Source organism: Larus michahellis, unplaced genomic scaffold (assembly GCF_964199755.1).
Source record: "Larus michahellis unplaced genomic scaffold, bLarMic1.1 SCAFFOLD_188, whole genome shotgun sequence".
Taxonomy (NCBI): Eukaryota; Metazoa; Chordata; class Aves; order Charadriiformes; family Laridae; genus Larus; species Larus michahellis.
In genome coordinates, this window is record NW_027435975.1 from 235,019 (window position 1) to 253,581 (window position 18,563).

Genomic DNA, 18,563 nt, shown 5'->3' on the forward strand with positions numbered 1-18,563 from the left:
ATAATCAGAGCAATTCTCAGAGACACTGAGAACAAGCTCGACAATTCCCTCCTGGCACTTTCCCTGTAGGAGATACCGCAAGACGTTTCTGTACATTGGGCACAGCGCTCTGCACGGTGTTAGCAGAGACTTTCCCGGGACAGTGAAACCCTATGTCAGAGACACTGAGAAGAAGCCCCAATGTTCCCTCCAGGCACTTTCAGTGTGGGTGCCTTCTCCACGTGGTTCCTGGTTTCACTGCGGCTCTGAAGAGAACGTTAGCAAAGAGGTAACCGGGACAGTGAAAACAGTACTCAAAGACAGGGAGAGCAAGCTCTCTCTTGGCACTTTGGATGTGGGACATACAGCGAGATGTTTGCTGCTTTTGCGTTTGGCTGTTGGGAGATTTACAGCACAAAGATATCTAGTTGATTTGAAGCAGTTCCGAGAAAGTCTAAACATAATCCCCACTTCTCCCTCCTGGCACTTTCCATGTGGGAGATATAGCAGGATGTATATTGGTTTTGAGGACAACTCAATGGACAGTGTAGGGAGAAAAGGTCCTGGCTCCTTGAATGCCGTTTCTGGAGACACTGCGATCAATGTGGGAGATATGTCAAGATGTGTGTTTGTTTTGAGGACGGCTCTCTGGAGAGTCTTAGCAAAGAGGTCACACAGATAACCAGAGCAATTCTCAGAGACACTGAGAACAAGCTCCACAATTCCCTCCTGGCACTTTCCCTGTAGGAGATACCACAAGACGTTTCTGTACATTGGGCACAGCGCTCTGCACGGTGTTAGCAGAGACTTTCCCGGGACAGTGAAACCCTATGTCAGAGACACTGAGAAGAAGCCCCAATGTTCCCTCCAGGCACTTTCAGTGTGGGTGCCTTCTCCACGTGGTTCCTGGTTTCACTGCGGCTCTGAAGAGAACGTTAGCAAAGAGGTAACCGGGACAGTGAAAACAGTACTCAAAGACAGGGAGAGCAAGCTCTCTCTTGGCACTTTGGATGTGGGACATACAGCGAGATGTTTGCTGCTTTTGCGTTTGGCTGTTGGGAGATTTACAGCACAAAGATATCTAGTTGATTTGAAGCAGTTCCGAGAAAGTCTAAACATAATCCCCACTTCTCCCTCCTGGCACTTTCCATGTGGGAGATATAGCAGGATGTATATTGGTTTTGAGGACAACTCAATGGACAGTGTAGGGAGAAAAGGTCCTGGCTCCTTGAATGCCGTTTCTGGAGACACTGCGATCAATGTGGGAGATATGTCAAGATGTGTGTTTGTTTTGAGGACGGCTCTCTGGAGAGTCTTAGCAAAGAGGTCACACAGACAATCAGAGCAATTCTCAGAGACACTGAGAACAAGCTCCACAATTCCCTCCTGGCACTTTCCCTGTAGGAGATACCGCAAGACGTTTCTGTACATTGGGCACAGCGCTCTGCACGGTGTTAGCAGAGACTTTCCCGGGACAGTGAAACCCTATGTCAGAGACACTGAGAAGAAGCCCCAATGTTCCCTCCAGGCACTTTCAGTGTGGGTGCCTTCTCCACGTGGTTCCTGGTTTCACTGCAGCTCTGAAGAGAACGTTAGCAAAGAGGTAACCGGGACAGTGAAAACAGTACTCAAAGACAGGGAGAGCAAGCTCTCTCTTGGCACTTTGGATGTGGGACATACAGCGAGATGTTTGCTGCTTTTGCATTTGGCTGTTGGGAGATTTACAGCACAAAGATATCTAGTTGATTTGAAGCAGTTCCGAGAAAGTCTAAACATAATCCCCACTTCTCCCTCCTGGCACTTTCCATGTGGGAGATATAGCAGGATGTATATTGGTTTTGAGGACAACTCAATGGACAGTGTAGGGAGAAAAGGTCCTGGCTCCTTGAATGCCGTTTCTGGAGACACTGCGATCAATGTGGGAGATATGTCAAGATGTGTGTTGGTTTTGAGGACGGCTCTCTGGAGAGTCTTAGCAAAGAGGTCACACAGATAATCAGAGCAATTCTCAGAGACACTGAGAACAAGCTCCACAATTCCCTCCTGGCACTTTCCCTGTAGGAGATACCGCAAGACGTTTCTGTACATTGGGCACAGCGCTCTGCAGGGGGTTAGCAGAGACTTTCCCGGGACAGTGAAACCCTATGTCAGAGACACTGAGAAGAAGCCCCAATGTTCCCTCCAGGCACTTTCAGTGTGGGTGCCTTCTCCACGTGGTTCCTGGTTTCACTGCGGCTCTGAAGAGAACGTTAGCAAAGAGGTAACCGGGACAGTGAAAACAGTACTCAAAGACAGGGAGAGCAAGCTCTCTCTTGGCACTTTGGATGTGGGACATACAGCGAGATGTTTGCTGCTTTTGCGTTTGGCTGTTGGGAGATTTACAGCACAAAGATATCTAGTTGATTTGAAGCAGTTCCGAGAAAGTCTAAACATAATCCCCACTTCTCCCTCCTGGCACTTTCCATGTGGGAGATAGAGCAGGATGTATATTGGTTTTGAGGACAACTCAATGGACAGTGTAGGGAGAAAAGGTCCTGGCTCCTTGAATGCCGTTTCTGGAGACACTGCGATCAATGTGGGAGATATGTCAAGATGTGTGTTGGTTTTGAGGACGGCTCTCTGGAGAGTCTTAGCAAAGAGGTCACACAGATAACCAGAGCAATTCTCAGAGACACTGAGAACAAGCTCCACAATTCCCTCCTGGCACTTTCCCTGTAGGAGATACCGCAAGACGTTTCTGTACATTGGGCACAGCGCTCTGCACGGTGTTAGCAGAGACTTTCCCGGGACAGTGAAACCCTATGTCAGAGACACTGAGAAGAAGCCCCAATGTTCCCTCCAGGCACTTTCAGTGTGGGTGCCTTCTCCACGTGGTTCCTGGTTTCACTGCGGCTCTGAAGAGAACGTTAGCAAAGAGGTAACCGGGACAGTGAAAACAGTACTCAAAGACAGGGAGAGCAAGCTCTCTCTTGGCACTTTGGATGTGGGACATACAGCGAGATGTTTGCTGCTTTTGCGTTTGGCTGTTGGGAGATTTACAGCACAAAGATATCTAGTTGATTTGAAGCAGTTCCGAGAAAGTCTAAACATAATCCCCACTTCTCCCTCCTGGCACTTTCCATGTGGGAGATATAGCAGGATGTATATTGGTTTTGAGGACAACTCAATGGACAGTGTAGGGAGAAAAGGTCCTGGCTCCTTGAATGCCGTTTCTGGAGACACTGCGATCAATGTGGGAGATATGTCAAGATGTGTGTTTGTTTTGAGGACGGCTCTCTGGAGAGTCTTAGCAAAGAGGTCACACAGATAACCAGAGCAATTCTCAGAGACACTGAGAACAAGCTCCACAATTCCCTCCTGGCACTTTCCCTGTAGGAGATACCGCAAGACGTTTCTGTACATTGGGCACAGCGCTCTGCACGGTGTTAGCAGAGACTTTCCCGGGACAGTGAAACCCTATGTCAGAGACACTGAGAAGAAGCCCCAATGTTCCCTCCAGGCACTTTCAGTGTGGGTGCCTTCTCCACGTGGTTCCTGGTTTCACTGCGGCTCTGAAGAGAACGTTAGCAAAGAGGTAACCGGGACAGTGAAAACAGTACTCAAAGACAGGGAGAGCAAGCTCTCTCTTGGCACTTTGGATGTGGGACATACAGCGAGATGTTTGCTGCTTTTGCGTTTGGCTGTTGGGAGATTTACAGCACAAAGATATCTAGTTGATTTGAAGCAGTTCCGAGAAAGTCTAAACATAATCCCCACTTCTCCCTCCTGGCACTTTCCATGTGGGAGATATAGCAGGATGTATATTGGTTTTGAGGACAACTCAATGGACAGTGTAGGGAGAAAAGGTCCTGGCTCCTTGAATGCCGTTTCTGGAGACACTGCGATCAATGTGGGAGATATGTCAAGATGTGTGTTTGTTTTGAGGACGGCTCTCTGGAGAGTCTTAGCAAAGAGGTCACACAGATAATCAGAGCAATTCTCAGAGACACTGAGAACAAGCTCCGCTATTCCCTCCTGGCACTTTCCCTGTAGGAGATACCACAAGACGTTTCTGTACATTGGGCACAGCGCTCTGCACCGTGTTAGCAGAGACTTTCCCGGGACAGTGAAACCCTATGTCAGAGACACTGAGAAGAAGCCCCAATGTTCCCTCCAGGCACTTTCAGTGTGGGTGCCTTCTCCACGTGGTTCCTGGTTTCACTGCGGCTCTGAAGAGAACGTTAGCAAAGAGGTAACCGGGACAGTGAAAACAGTACTCAAAGACAGGGAGAGCAAGCTCTCTCTTGGCACTTTGGATGTGGGACATACAGCGAGATGTTTGCTGCTTTTGCGTTTGGCTGTTGGGAGATTTACAGCACAAAGATATCTAGTTGATTTGAAGCAGTTCCGAGAAAGTCTAAACATAATCCCCACTTCTCCCTCCTGGCACTTTCCATGTGGGAGATATAGCAGGATGTATATTGGTTTTGAGGACAACTCAATGGACAGTGTAGGGAGAAAAGGTCCTGGCTCCTTGAATGCCGTTTCTGGAGACACTGCGATCAATGTGGGAGATATGTCAAGATGTGTGTTGGTTTTGAGGACGGCTCTCTGGAGAGTCTTAGCAAAGAGGTCACACAGATAACCAGAGCAATTCTCAGAGACACTGAGAAGAAGCTCGACAATTCCCTCCTGGCACTTTCCCTGTAGGAGATACCGCAAGACGTTTCTGTACATTGGGCACAGCGCTCTGCACGGTGTTAGCAGAGACTTTCCCGGGACAGTGAAACCCTATGTCAGAGACACTGAGAAGAAGCCCCAATGTTCCCTCCAGGCACTTTCAGTGTGGGTGCCTTCTCCACGTGGTTCCTGGTTTCACTGCGGCTCTGAAGAGAACGTTAGCAAAGAGGTAACCGGGACAGTGAAAACAGTACTCAAAGACAGGGAGAGCAAGCTCTCTCTTGGCACTTTGGATGTGGGACATACAGCGAGATGTTTGCTGCTTTTGCGTTTGGCTGTTGGGAGATTTACAGCACAAAGATATCTAGTTGATTTGAAGCAGTTCCGAGAAAGTCTAAACATAATCCCCACTTCTCCCTCCTGGCACTTTCCATGTGGGAGATATAGCAGGATGTATATTGGTTTTGAGGACAACTCAATGGACAGTGTAGGGAGAAAAGGTCCTGGCTCCTTGAATGCCGTTTCTGGAGACACTGCGATCAATGTGGGAGATATGTCAAGATGTGTGTTTGTTTTGAGGACGGCTCTCTGGAGAGTCTTAGCAAAGAGGTCACACAGATAATCAGAGCAATTCTCAGAGACACTGAGAACAAGCTCCACAATTCCCTCCTGGCACTTTCCCTGTAGGAGATACCGCAAGACGTTTCTGTACATTGGGCACAGCGCTCTGCACGGTGTTAGCAGAGACTTTCCCGGGACAGTGAAACCCTATGTCAGAGACACTGAGAAGAAGCCCCAATGTTCCCTCCAGGCACTTTCAGTGTGGGTGCCTTCTCCACGTGGTTCCTGGTTTCACTGCAGCTCTGAAGAGAACGTTAGCAAAGAGGTAACCGGGACAGTGAAAACAGTACTCAAAGACAGGGAGAGCAAGCTCTCTCTTGGCACTTTGGATGTGGGACATACAGCGAGATGTTTGCTGCTTTTGCGTTTGGCTGTTGGGAGATTTACAGCACAAAGATATCTAGTTGATTTGAAGCAGTTCCGAGAAAGTCTAAACATAATCCCCACTTCTCCCTCCTGGCACTTTCCATGTGGGAGATATAGCAGGATGTATATTGGTTTTGAGGACAACTCAATGGACAGTGTAGGGAGAAAAGGTCCTGGCTCCTTGAATGCCGTTTCTGGAGACACTGCGATCAATGTGGGAGATATGTCAAGATGTGTGTTTGTTTTGAGGACGGCTCTCTGGAGAGTCTTAGCAAAGAGGTCACACAGACAATCAGAGCAATTCTCAGAGACACTGAGAACAAGCTCCACAATTCCCTCCTGGCACTTTCCCTGTAGGAGATACCGCAAGACGTTTCTGTACATTGGGCACAGCGCTCTGCACGGTGTTAGCAGAGACTTTCCCGGGACAGTGAAACCCTATGTCAGAGACACTGAGAAGAAGCCCCAATGTTCCCTCCAGGCACTTTCAGTGTGGGTGCCTTCTCCACGTGGTTCCTGGTTTCACTGCAGCTCTGAAGAGAACGTTAGCAAAGAGGTAACCGGGACAGTGAAAACAGTACTCAAAGACAGGGAGAGCAAGCTCTCTCTTGGCACTTTGGATGTGGGACATACAGCGAGATGTTTGCTGCTTTTGCGTTTGGCTGTTGGGAGATTTACAGCACAAAGATATCTAGTTGATTTGAAGCAGTTCCGAGAAAGTCTAAACATAATCCCCACTTCTCCCTCCTGGCACTTTCCATGTGGGAGATATAGCAGGATGTATATTGGTTTTGAGGACAACTCAATGGACAGTGTAGGGAGAAAAGGTCCTGGCTCCTTGAATGCCGTTTCTGGAGACACTGCGATCAATGTGGGAGATATGTCAAGATGTGTGTTGGTTTTGAGGACGGCTCTCTGGAGAGTCTTAGCAAAGAGGTCACACAGATAATCAGAGCAATTCTCAGAGACACTGAGAACAAGCTCCGCTATTCCCTCCTGGCACTTTCCCTGTAGGAGATACCACAAGACGTTTCTGTACATTGGGCACAGCGCTCTGCACCGTGTTAGCAGAGACTTTCCCGGGACAGTGAAACCCTATGTCAGAGACACTGAGAAGAAGCCCCAATGTTCCCTCCAGGCACTTTCAGTGTGGGTGCCTTCTCCACGTGGTTCCTGGTTTCACTGCGGCTCTGAAGAGAACGTTAGCAAAGAGGTAACCGGGACAGTGAAAACAGTACTCAAAGACAGGGAGAGCAAGCTCTCTCTTGGCACTTTGGATGTGGGACATACAGCGAGATGTTTGCTGCTTTTGCGTTTGGCTGTTGGGAGATTTACAGCACAAAGATATCTAGTTGATTTGAAGCAGTTCCGAGAAAGTCTAAACATAATCCCCACTTCTCCCTCCTGGCACTTTCCATGTGGGAGATATAGCAGGATGTATATTGGTTTTGAGGACAACTCAATGGACAGTGTAGGGAGAAAAGGTCCTGGCTCCTTGAATGCCGTTTCTGGAGACACTGCGATCAATGTGGGAGATATGTCAAGATGTGTGTTTGTTTTGAGGACGGCTCTCTGGAGAGTCTTAGCAAAGAGGTCACACAGACAATCAGAGCAATTCTCAGAGACACTGAGAACAAGCTCCACAATTCCCTCCTGGCACTTTCCCTGTAGGAGATACCGCAAGACGTTTCTGTACATTGGGCACAGCGCTCTGCACGGTGTTAGCAGAGACTTTCCCGGGACAGTGAAACCCTATGTCAGAGACACTGAGAAGAAGCCCCAATGTTCCCTCCAGGCACTTTCAGTGTGGGTGCCTTCTCCACGTGGTTCCTGGTTTCACTGCAGCTCTGAAGAGAACGTTAGCAAAGAGGTAACCGGGACAGTGAAAACAGTACTCAAAGACAGGGAGAGCAAGCTCTCTCTTGGCACTTTGGATGTGGGACATACAGCGAGATGTTTGCTGCTTTTGCGTTTGGCTGTTGGGAGATTTACAGCACAAAGATATCTAGTTGATTTGAAGCAGTTCCGAGAAAGTCTAAACATAATCCCCACTTCTCCCTCCTGGCACTTTCCATGTGGGAGATATAGCAGGATGTATATTGGTTTTGAGGACAACTCAATGGACAGTGTAGGGAGAAAAGGTCCTGGCTCCTTGAATGCCGTTTCTGGAGACACTGCGATCAATGTGGGAGATATGTCAAGATGTGTGTTGGTTTTGAGGACGGCTCTCTGGAGAGTCTTAGCAAAGAGGTCACACAGATAATCAGAGCAATTCTCAGAGACACTGAGAACAAGCTCCACAATTCCCTCCTGGCACTTTCCCTGTAGGAGATACCGCAAGACGTTTCTGTACATTGGGCACAGCGCTCTGCAGGGGGTTAGCAGAGACTTTCCCGGGACAGTGAAACCCTATGTCAGAGACACTGAGAAGAAGCCCCAATGTTCCCTCCAGGCACTTTCAGTGTGGGTGCCTTCTCCACGTGGTTCCTGGTTTCACTGCGGCTCTGAAGAGAACGTTAGCAAAGAGGTAACCGGGACAGTGAAAACAGTACTCAAAGACAGGGAGAGCAAGCTCTCTCTTGGCACTTTGGATGTGGGACATACAGCGAGATGTTTGCTGCTTTTGCGTTTGGCTGTTGGGAGATTTACAGCACAAAGATATCTAGTTGATTTGAAGCAGTTCCGAGAAAGTCTAAACATAATCCCCACTTCTCCCTCCTGGCACTTTCCATGTGGGAGATAGAGCAGGATGTATATTGGTTTTGAGGACAACTCAATGGACAGTGTAGGGAGAAAAGGTCCTGGCTCCTTGAATGCCGTTTCTGGAGACACTGCGATCAATGTGGGAGATATGTCAAGATGTGTGTTGGTTTTGAGGACGGCTCTCTGGAGAGTCTTAGCAAAGAGGTCACACAGATAACCAGAGCAATTCTCAGAGACACTGAGAACAAGCTCCACAATTCCCTCCTGGCACTTTCCCTGTAGGAGATACCGCAAGACGTTTCTGTACATTGGGCACAGCGCTCTGCACGGTGTTAGCAGAGACTTTCCCGGGACAGTGAAACCCTATGTCAGAGACACTGAGAAGAAGCCCCAATGTTCCCTCCAGGCACTTTCAGTGTGGGTGCCTTCTCCACGTGGTTCCTGGTTTCACTGCGGCTCTGAAGAGAACGTTAGCAAAGAGGTAACCGGGACAGTGAAAACAGTACTCAAAGACAGGGAGAGCAAGCTCTCTCTTGGCACTTTGGATGTGGGACATACAGCGAGATGTTTGCTGCTTTTGCGTTTGGCTGTTGGGAGATTTACAGCACAAAGATATCTAGTTGATTTGAAGCAGTTCCGAGAAAGTCTAAACATAATCCCCACTTCTCCCTCCTGGCACTTTCCATGTGGGAGATATAGCAGGATGTATATTGGTTTTGAGGACAACTCAATGGACAGTGTAGGGAGAAAAGGTCCTGGCTCCTTGAATGCCGTTTCTGGAGACACTGCGATCAATGTGGGAGATATGTCAAGATGTGTGTTGGTTTTGAGGACGGCTCTCTGGAGAGTCTTAGCAAAGAGGTCACACAGACAATCAGAGCAATTCTCAGAGACACTGAGAACAAGCTCCACAATTCCCTCCTGGCACTTTCCCTGTAGGAGATACCGCAAGACGTTTCTGTACATTGGGCACAGCGCTCTGCACGGTGTTAGCAGAGACTTTCCCGGGACAGTGAAACCCTATGTCAGAGACACTGAGAAGAAGCCCCAATGTTCCCTCCAGGCACTTTCAGTGTGGGTGCCTTCTCCACGTGGTTCCTGGTTTCACTGCGGCTCTGAAGAGAACGTTAGCAAAGAGGTAACCGGGACAGTGAAAACAGTACTCAAAGACAGGGAGAGCAAGCTCTCTCTTGGCACTTTGGATGTGGGACATACAGCGAGATGTTTGCTGCTTTTGCGTTTGGCTGTTGGGAGATTTACAGCACAAAGATATCTAGTTGATTTGAAGCAGTTCCGAGAAAGTCTAAACATAATCCCCACTTCTCCCTCCTGGCACTTTCCATGTGGGAGATATAGCAGGATGTATATTGGTTTTGAGGACAACTCAATGGACAGTGTAGGGAGAAAAGGTCCTGGCTCCTTGAATGCCGTTTCTGGAGACACTGCGATCAATGTGGGAGATATGTCAAGATGTGTGTTGGTTTTGAGGACGGCTCTCTGGAGAGTCTTAGCAAAGAGGTCACACAGATAATCAGAGCAATTCTCAGAGACACTGAGAACAAGCTCCACAATTCCCTCCTGGCACTTTCCCTGTAGAAGATACCGCAAGACGTTTCTGTATATTGGGCACAGCGCTCTGCACGGTGTTAGCAGAGACTTTCCCGGGACAGTGAAACCCTATGTCAGAGACACTGAGAAGAAGCCCCAATGTTCCCTCCAGGCACTTTCAGTGTGGGTGCCTTCTCCACGTGGTTCCTGGTTTCACTGCGGCTCTGAAGAGAACGTTAGCAAAGAGGTAACCGGGACAGTGAAAACAGTACTCAAAGACAGGGAGAGCAAGCTCTCTCTTGGCACTTTGGATGTGGGACATACAGCGAGATGTTTGCTGCTTTTGCGTTTGGCTGTTGGGAGATTTACAGCACAAAGATATCTAGTTGATTTGAAGCAGTTCCGAGAAAGTCTAAACATAATCCCCACTTCTCCCTCCTGGCACTTTCCATGTGGGAGATAGAGCAGGATGTATATTGGTTTTGAGGACAACTCAATGGACAGTGTAGGGAGAAAAGGTCCTGGCTCCTTGAATGCCGTTTCTGGAGACACTGCGATCAATGTGGGAGATATGTCAAGATGTGTGTTTGTTTTGAGGACGGCTCTCTGGAGAGTCTTAGCAAAGAGGTCACACAGATAATCAGAGCAATTCTCAGAGGCACTGAGAACAAGCTCCACAATTCCCTCCTGGCACTTTCCCTGTAGGAGATACCGCAAGACGTTTCTGTATATTGGGCACAGCGCTCTGCACGGTGTTAGCAGAGACTTTCCCGGGACAGTGAAACCCTATGTCAGAGACACTGAGAAGAAGCCCCAATGTTCCCTCCAGGCACTTTCAGTGTGGGTGCCTTCTCCACGTGGTTCCTGGTTTCACTGCGGCTCTGAAGAGAACGTTAGCAAAGAGGTAACCGGGACAGTGAAAACAGTACTCAAAGACAGGGAGAGCAAGCTCTCTCTTGGCACTTTGGATGTGGGACATACAGCGAGATGTTTGCTGCTTTTGCGTTTGGCTGTTGGGAGATTTACAGCACAAAGATATCTAGTTGATTTGAAGCAGTTCCGAGAAAGTCTAAACATAATCCCCACTTCTCCCTCCTGGCACTTTCCATGTGGGAGATATAGCAGGATGTATATTGGTTTTGAGGACAACTCAATGGACAGTGTAGGGAGAAAAGGTCCTGGCTCCTTGAATGCCGTTTCTGGAGACACTGCGATCAATGTGGGAGATATGTCAAGATGTGTGTTTGTTTTGAGGACGACTCTCTGGACAGTCTTAGCAAAGAGGTCACACAGATAATCAGAGCAATTCTCAGAGACACTGAGAACAAGCTCCACAATTCCCTCCTGGCACTTTCCCTGTAGGAGATACCGCAAGACGTTTCTGTACATTGGGCACAGCGCTCTGCACGGTGTTAGCAGAGACTTTCCCGGGACAGTGAAACCCTATGTCAGAGACACTGAGAAGAAGCCCCAATGTTCCCTCCAGGCACTTTCAGTGTGGGTGCCTTCTCCACGTGGTTCCTGGTTTCACTGCGGCTCTGAAGAGAACGTTAGCAAAGAGGTAACCGGGACAGTGAAAACAGTACTCAAAGACAGGGAGAGCAAGCTCTCTCTTGGCACTTTGGATGTGGGACATACAGCGAGATGTTTGCTGCTTTTGCGTTTGGCTGTTGGGAGATTTACAGCACAAAGATATCTAGTTGATTTGAAGCAGTTCCGAGAAAGTCTAAACATAATCCCCACTTCTCCCTCCTGGCACTTTCCATGTGGGAGATATAGCAGGATGTATATTGGTTTTGAGGACAACTCAATGGACGGCGTAGGGAGAAAAGGTCCTGGCTCCTTGAATGCCGTTTCTGGAGACACTGCGATCAATGTGGGAGATATGTCAAGATGTGTGTTTGTTTTGAGGACGGCTCTCTGGAGAGTCTTAGCAAAGAGGTCACACAGATAATCAGAGCAATTCTCAGAGACACTGAGAACAAGCTCCACAATTCCCTCCTGGCACTTTCCCTGTAGGAGATACCGCAAGACGTTTCTGTACATTGGGCACAGCGCTCTGCACGGTGTTAGCAGAGACTTTCCCGGGACAGTGAAACCCTATGTCAGAGACACTGAGAAGAAGCCCCAATGTTCCCTCCAGGCACTTTCAGTGTGGGTGCCTTCTCCACGTGGTTCCTGGTTTCACTGCAGCTCTGAAGAGAACGTTAGCAAAGAGGTAACCGGGACAGTGAAAACAGTACTCAAAGACAGGGAGAGCAAGCTCTCTCTTGGCACTTTGGATGTGGGACATACAGCGAGATGTTTGCTGCTTTTGCGTTTGGCTGTTGGGAGATTTACAGCACAAAGATATCTAGTTGATTTGAAGCAGTTCCGAGAAAGTCTAAACATAATCCCCACTTCTCCCTCCTGGCACTTTCCATGTGGGAGATATAGCAGGATGTATATTGGTTTTGAGGACAACTCAATGGACAGTGTAGGGAGAAAAGGTCCTGGCTCCTTGAATGCCGTTTCTGGAGACACTGCGATCAATGTGGGAGATATGTCAAGATGTGTGTTTGTTTTGAGGACGGCTCTCTGGAGAGTCTTAGCAAAGAGGTCACACAGATAATCAGAGCAATTCTCAGAGACACTGAGAACAAGCTCCACAATTCCCTCCTGGCACTTTCCCTGTAGGAGATACCGCAAGACGTTTCTGTACATTGGGCACAGCGCTCTGCACGGTGTTAGCAGAGACTTTCCCGGGACAGTGAAACCCTATGTCAGAGACACTGAGAAGAAGCCCCAATGTTCCCTCCAGGCACTTTCAGTGTGGGTGCCTTCTCCACGTGGTTCCTGGTTTCACTGCGGCTCTGAAGAGAACGTTAGCAAAGAGGTAACCGGGACAGTGAAAACAGTACTCAAAGACAGGGAGAGCAAGCTCTCTCTTGGCACTTTGGATGTGGGACATACAGCGAGATGTTTGCTGCTTTTGCGTTTGGCTGTTGGGAGATTTACAGCACAAAGATATCTAGTTGATTTGAAGCAGTTCCGAGAAAGTCTAAACATAATCCCCACTTCTCCCTCCTGGCACTTTCCATGTGGGAGATATAGCAGGATGTATATTGGTTTTGAGGACAACTCAATGGACAGTGTAGGGAGAAAAGGTCCTGGCTCCTTGAATGCCGTTTCTGGAGACACTGCGATCAATGTGGGAGATATGTCAAGATGTGTGTTTGTTTTGAGGACAGCTCTCTGGAGAGTCTTAGCAAAGAGGTCACACAGATAATCAGAGCAATTCTCAGAGACACTGAGAACAAGCTCGACAATTCCCTCCTGGCACTTTCCCTGTAGGAGATACCGCAAGACGTTTCTGTACATTGGGCACAGCGCTCTGCACGGTGTTAGCAGAGACTTTCCCGGGACAGTGAAACCCTATGTCAGAGACACTGAGAAGAAGCCCCAATGTTCCCTCCAGGCACTTTCAGTGTGGGTGCCTTCTCCACGTGGTTCCTGGTTTCACTGCGGCTCTGAAGAGAACGTTAGCAAAGAGGTAACCGGGACAGTGAAAACAGTACTCAAAGACAGGGAGAGCAAGCTCTCTCTTGGCACTTTGGATGTGGGACATACAGCGAGATGTTTGCTGCTTTTGCGTTTGGCTGTTGGGAGATTTACAGCACAAAGATATCTAGTTGATTTGAAGCAGTTCCGAGAAAGTCTAAACATAATCCCCACTTCTCCCTCCTGGCACTTTCCATGTGGGAGATATAGCAGGATGTATATTGGTTTTGAGGACAACTCAATGGACAGTGTAGGGAGAAAAGGTCCTGGCTCCTTGAATGCCGTTTCTGGAGACACTGCGATCAATGTGGGAGATATGTCAAGATGTGTGTTTGTTTTGAGGACGGCTCTCTGGAGAGTCTTAGCAAAGAGGTCACACAGATAATCAGAGCAATTCTCAGAGACACTGAGAACAAGCTCAACAATTCCCTCCTGGCACTTTCCCTGTAGGAGATACCGCAAGACGTTTCTGTATATTGGGCACAGCGCTCTGCACGGTGTTAGCAGAGACTTTCCCGGGACAGTGAAACCCTATGTCAGAGACACTGAGAAGAAGCCCCAATGTTCCCTCCAGGCACTTTCAGTGTGGGTGCCTTCTCCACGTGGTTCCTGGTTTCACTGCAGCTCTGAAGAGAACGTTAGCAAAGAGGTAACCGGGACAGTGAAAACAGTACTCAAAGACAGGGAGAGCAAGCTCTCTCTTGGCACTTTGGATGTGGGACATACAGCGAGATGTTTGCTGCTTTTGCGTTTGGCTGTTGGGAGATTTACAGCACAAAGATATCTAGTTGATTTGAAGCAGTTCCGAGAAAGTCTAAACATAATCCCCACTTCTCCCTCCTGGCACTTTCCATGTGGGAGATATAGCAGGATGTATATTGGTTTTGAGGACAACTCAATGGACAGTGTAGGGAGAAAAGGTCCTGGCTCCTTGAATGCCGTTTCTGGAGACACTGCGATCAATGTGGGAGATATGTCAAGATGTGTGTTTGTTTTGAGGACGGCTCTCTGGAGAGTCTTAGCAAAGAGGTCACACAGATAATCAGAGCAATTCTCAGAGACACTGAGAACAAGCTCGACAATTCCCTCCTGGCACTTTCCCTGTAGGAGATACCGCAAGACGTTTCTGTACATTGGGCACTGCGCTCTGCAGGGTGTTAGCAGAGACTTTCCCGGGACAGTGAAACCCTATGTCAGAGACACTGAGAAGAAGCCCCAATGTTCCCTCCAGGCACTTTCAGTGTGGGTGCCTTCTCCACGTGGTTCCTGGTTTCACTGCGGCTCTGAAGAGAACGTTAGCAAAGAGGTAACCGGGACAGTGAAAACAGTACTCAAAGACAGGGAGAGCAAGCTCTCTCTTGGCACTTTGGATGTGGGACATACAGCGAGATGTTTGCTGCTTTTGCGTTTGGCTGTTGGGAGATTTACAGCACAAAGATATCTAGTTGATTTGAAGCAGTTCCGAGAAAGTCTAAACATAATCCCCACTTCTCCCTCCTGGCACTTTCCATGTGGGAGATATAGCAGGATGTATATTGGTTTTGAGGACAACTCAATGGACAGTGTAGGGAGAAAAGGTCCTGGCTCCTTGAATGCCGTTTCTGGAGACACTGCGATCAATGTGGGAGATATGTCAAGATGTGTGTTTGTTTTGAGGACGGCTCTCTGGAGAGTCTTAGCAAAGAGGTCACACAGATAATCAGAGCAATTCTCAGAGACACTGAGAACAAGCTCCACAATTCCCTCCTGGCACTTTCCCTGTAGGAGATACCGCAAGACGTTTCTGTACATTGGGCACAGCGCTCTGCACGGTGTTAGCAGAGACTTTCCCGGGACAGTGAAACCCTATGTCAGAGACACTGAGAAGAAGCCCCAATGTTCCCTCCAGGCACTTTCAGTGTGGGTGCCTTCTCCACGTGGTTCCTGGTTTCACTGCAGCTCTGAAGAGAACGTTAGCAAAGAGGTAACCGGGACAGTGAAAACAGTACTCAAAGACAGGGAGAGCAAGCTCTACATTACTCTCTTGGCACTTTGGATGTGGGACATACAGCCAGATGTTTGCTGCTTTTGCGTTTGGCTGTTGGGAGATTTACAGCACAAAGATATCTAGTTGATTTGAAGCAGTTCTGAGAAAGTCTAAACATAATCCCCACTTCTCCCTCCTGGCACTTTCCATGTGGGAGATATAGCAGGATGTATATTGGTTTTGAGGACAACTCAATGGACAGTGTAGGGAGAAAAGTTCCTGGCTCCTTGAATGCCGTTTCTGGAGACACTGCGATCAATGTGGGAGATATGTCAAGATGTGTGTTGGTTTTGAGGACGGCTCTCTGGAGAGTCTTAGCAAAGAGGTCACACGGATAATCAGAGCAATTCTCAGAGACACTGAGACCAAGCTCCACAATTCCCTCCTGGCACTTTCCCTGTAGGAGATACCGCAAGACGTTTCTGTATATTGGGCACTGCGCTCTGCAGGGTGTTAGCAGAGACTTTCCCGGGACAGTGAAACCCTATGTCAGAGACACTGAGAAGAAGCCCCAACGTTCCTTCCAGGCATTTTCAGTGTGGGTGCCTTCTCCACGTGGTTCCTGGTTTCACTGCAGCTCTGAAGAGAATGTTAGCAAAGAGGTAACCGGGACAGTGAAAACAGTACTCAAAGACAGGGAGAGCAAGCTCTACATTACTCTCTTGGCACTTTCGATGTGGGACATACAGCCAGATGTTTGCTGCTTTTACATTTGGCTGTTGGGAGATTTACAGCACAAAGATATCTAGTTGATTTGAAGCAGTTCCGAGAACGTCTAAACATAATCCCCACTTCTCCCTCCTGGCACTTTCCATGTGGGAGATATAGCAGGATGTATATTGGTTTTGAGGACAACTCAATGGACAGTGTAGGGAGAAAAGGTCCTGGCTCCTTGGATGCCGTTCCTGGAGACACTGCGATCAATGTGGGAGATATGTCAAGATGTGTGTTGGTTTTGAGGACGGCTCTCTGGAGAGTCTTAGCAAAGAGGTCACAGGGATAATCAGAGCAATTCTCAGAGGCACTGAGAACAAGCTCCACAATTCCCTCCTGGCACTTTCCCTGTAGGAGATACCGCAAGACGTTTCTGTATATTGGGCACTGCGCTCTGCAGGGTGTTAGCAGAGACTTTCCCGGGACCGTGAAACCCTATGTCAGAGACAGTGAGAAAAAGTCCCAACGTTCCTTCCAGGCACTTTCAGTGTGGGTGCCTTCTCCACATGGTTCCTGGTTTCACTGCAGCTCTGAAGAGTATGTTAGCAAAGAGGTAACCGGGACAGTGAAAACACTACTCAAAGACAGGGAGAGCAAGCTCTACATTACTCTCTTGGCACTTTGGATGTGGGACATACAGCGAGATGTTTGCTGCTTTTGCATTTGGCTGTTGGGAGATTTACAGCACAAAGATATCTAGTTGATTTGAAGCAGTTCCGAGAAAGTCTAAACATAATCCCCACTTCTCCCTCCTGGCACTTTCCATGTGGGAGATATAGCAGGATGTATATTGGTTTTGAGGACAACTCAATGGACAGTGTAGGGAGAAAAGGTCCTGGCTCCTTGAATGCCGTTCCTGGAGACACTGCGATCAATGTGGGAGATACGTCAAGATGTGTGTTTGTTTTGAGGACGGCTCTCTGGAGAGTCTTAGCAAAGAGGTCACAGGGATAATCAGAGCAATTCTCAGAGACACTGAGAACAAGCTCGACAATTCCCTCCTGGCACTTTCCCTGTAGGAGATACCGCAAGACGTTTCTGTATATTGGGCACAGCGCTCTGCACGGTGTTAGCAGAGACTTTCCCGGGACAGTGAAACCCTATGTCAGAGACACTGAGAAGAAGCCCCAATGTTCCCTCCAGGCACTTTCAGTGTGGGTGCCTTCTCCACGTGGTTCCTGGTTTCACTGCGGCTCTGAAGAGAACGTTAGCAAAGAGGTAACCGGGACAGTGAAAACAGTACTCAAAGACAGGGAGAGCAAGCTCTCTCTTGGCACTTTGGATGTGGGACATACAGCGAGATGTTTGCTGCTTTTGCGTTTGGCTGTTGGGAGATTTACAGCACAAAGATATCTAGTTGATTTGAAGCAGTTCCGAGAAAGTCTAAACATAATCCCCACTTCTCCCTCCTGGCACTTTCCATGTGGGAGATATAGCAGGATGTATATTGGTTTTGAGGACAACTCAATGGACAGTGTAGGGAGAAAAGGTCCTGGCTCCTTGAATGCCGTTTCTGGAGACACTGCGATCAATGTGGGAGATATGTCAAGATGTGTGTTTGTTTTGAGGACGGCTCTCTGGAGAGTCTTAGCAAAGAGGTCACACAGATAATCAGAGCAATTCTCAGAGACACTGAGAACAAGCTCCACAATTCCCTCCTGGCACTTTCCCTGTAGGAGATACCGCAAGACGTTTCTGTACATTGGGCACAGCGCTCTGCACGGTGTTAGCAGAGACTTTCCCGGGACAGTGAAACCCTATGTCAGAGACACTGAGAAGAAGCCCCAATGTTCCCTCCAGGCACTTTCAGTGTGGGTGCCTTCTCCACGTGGTTCCTGGTTTCACTGCGGCTCTGAAGAGAACGTTAGCAAAGAGGTAACCGGGACAGTGAAAACAGTACTCAAAGACAGGGAGAGCAAGCTCTCTCTTGGCACTTTGGATGTGGGACATACAGCGAGATGTTTGCTGCTTTTGCGTTTGGCTGTTGGGAGATTTACAGCACAAAGATATCTAGTTGATTTGAAGCAGTTCCGAGAAAGTCTAAACATAATCCCCACTTCTCCCTCCTGGCACTTTCCATGTGGGAGATATAGCAGGATGTATATTGGTTTTGAGGACAACTCAATGGACAGTGTAGGGAGAAAAGGTCCTGGCTCCTTGAATGCCGTTTCTGGAGACACTGCGATCAATGTGGGAGATATGTCAAGATGTGTGTTTGTTTTGAGGACGGCTCTCTGGAGAGTCTTAGCAAAGAGGTCACACAGATAATCAGAGCAATTCTCAGAGACACTGAGAACAAGCTCAACAATTCCCTCCTGGCACTTTCCCTGTAGGAGATACCGCAAGACGTTTCTGTATATTGGGCACAGCGCTCTGCACGGTGTTAGCAGAGACTTTCCCGGGACAG